At 30.8% G+C, this 2,187-nt stretch overlaps 1 pseudogene; it reads left to right on the top strand.

Moving 5' to 3' along the window:
- The first annotated feature begins 229 nt into the window (after positions 1–229).
- On the top strand, positions 230–1,870 carry LOC127094521 (uncharacterized; annotated as a pseudogene).
- The last annotated feature ends 317 nt before the right edge of the window (positions 1,871–2,187 follow it).

Below are 2,187 nucleotides of genomic sequence, written 5' to 3'. Positions count from 1 at the left end.
GGAGAAATCAATCCTTCAACATCAGGAAGAAGGATTGTATTACCCTCATCATTTATCGGTGGAGCATGTTATATGCTTCATAATTATCAAGATGTCATGACAATTTGTAGGTGGACTGGATATCCAGATTTGTTCATCACATTTACTTGCAATAAAAAATGGCAAGAGATGTAGAGAGTTGTACATCTTATTATTTCATTATTATTTACATATTTAGTTTTGTCAGAAGATGAAGAATTTAATTTTGATGGAGATAGAATTAATGTTGCAGGACAATAACAAAGGCTTAAAAGATTTCCCAAATATGCCTCAAGCAAACATGTCTTTGATTTCTACAACTCATAATCTCCTTATTTATGACGAGCTTAATTATGATCGCCAAAGTCTACATTTAGAGCACCAAACATTAACTTCCATAATGACTGAAGAACAAATGAACATATATGACACAATCATAAGTTGCGTGAATGATAATCGTGACGAACTTTTCTTCCTATATGGCTATGGTGGAATTGATAAGACATTCATCTGGAGGGTGATTTTTGCTGCGATTAGATCAAAGGGAGATATTGTTTTGAAAGTGGTCTCGAGTGGAATATCATCATTACTTATTCCTGGTGGGAGGATAACCCATTCAAGATTCGCCATGCCAATAAACATCATTGAGAATTCTATGTGTCGTATTAAGCCAGGTCATCCTTTAGCTGAATTAATTGTTAAGTAAAAGCTTATTATTTGGGATGAAGCTCCTATGGTTCATAAACATTGCTTTGAAGTTGTTGATAAATCGTTTAGGGATATACTTAGAGCCTCTAATCCAAGAAGTATGAATCTTTCCTTTGGAGGAAAAGTTATTGTCTTAGGCGGTGATTTCAGAAAAATTCTTCCTATTATTCCAAAAGGGACGAGACAAGATATTGTACATGCTAACATTAACTCTTCATACCTTTGGCAATTTTGTCGAGTCTTAATATTGACAAAAAATATGAGACTCCAATCTACATATTTGTGTTCGGATCTCAATGACGTAAAAGACTTCTCGAGTTGGATGTTAAAAGTTGATGATAGGAGCATCGGAGAAAATAATGATGGTGAAAATGAAATTATAATACCAGATGACTTGCTAATTAAGAATACAGGCAATCATATTGCTTCAATTGTTGATACCACATATCCATCACTCTTGGATAACATGAATGGTCCTTCTTTTTTCCAGAATAGGGCAATCTTAGCACCTACAAATGATATTGTTGATACATTGAACAACTACATTATGACTTTGATTCTAGGTGATGAAAAAACATACGTAAGTGCTGATAGCACATGTTCATTTGGTGAAAACAATAATAGTCTTGATGATATTCATACTCCTGAATTTCTTAACACCATTAGTTCTTTCGGTCTATCAACACATGAGTTAAGACTAAAAATTGGTATTTCAGTAATGTTGTTGAGAACTATTGATCAACAATCAGGTTTATGTAATGGAACTCGACTTATAATTACACAGATGAGAACTTATATATTAGAGGCAAAAGTCATATCACAAAGTAATATTGCACAAAAGGTTTATATTCCAAGATTGTATTTGATTCCATCTGACCTAAGAATTCCCTTCACATTTCAACGTAAACAATTTCCTATTGTTGTCTCATTTGCTATGACTATCAATAAGAGCCAATGTCAATCTCTTCAAAATGTTGGTATATATCTTCCAAAACCTGTATTTTCACATGATCAATTATATGTTGTTGTTTCACGTGTAACTTCGCATGCTGGATTGAAGTTGCTTATATACGATAATGAATGTCATGTCTCCAACAAAACTTACAACGTAGTTTACAAAAAAATCTTCCAAAATTTAAGATAGATCAGATTTACATATAGATATTACTATTTATTATGATATTATTTTGGTTTTTTTTTACGATTATAAAACAAACAATGCTATTTACTTTTTATTCTTTAAATCATGCAATGTAATATGATTATGGCTCATATTAATGTTAATTTATTTAGTTAATTATTTATTAAACTGTCATTAACATAATTTATTTTTCGTGCGATACGGGTACAATTACTAGTATATATATATATTTTATTATTTTTTTACTTAAGATTTATTTGGTGTAAATTACTGTTTTTTCTGCATATATAAGAATTCGTATATATATATATATATATATA

Source organism: Lathyrus oleraceus, chromosome 6, assembly GCF_024323335.1.
Source record: "Lathyrus oleraceus cultivar Zhongwan6 chromosome 6, CAAS_Psat_ZW6_1.0, whole genome shotgun sequence".
NCBI classification, from domain to species: Eukaryota; Viridiplantae; Streptophyta; class Magnoliopsida; order Fabales; family Fabaceae; genus Lathyrus; species Lathyrus oleraceus.
This window is presented reverse-complemented; position numbering and strand designations above follow the sequence as displayed.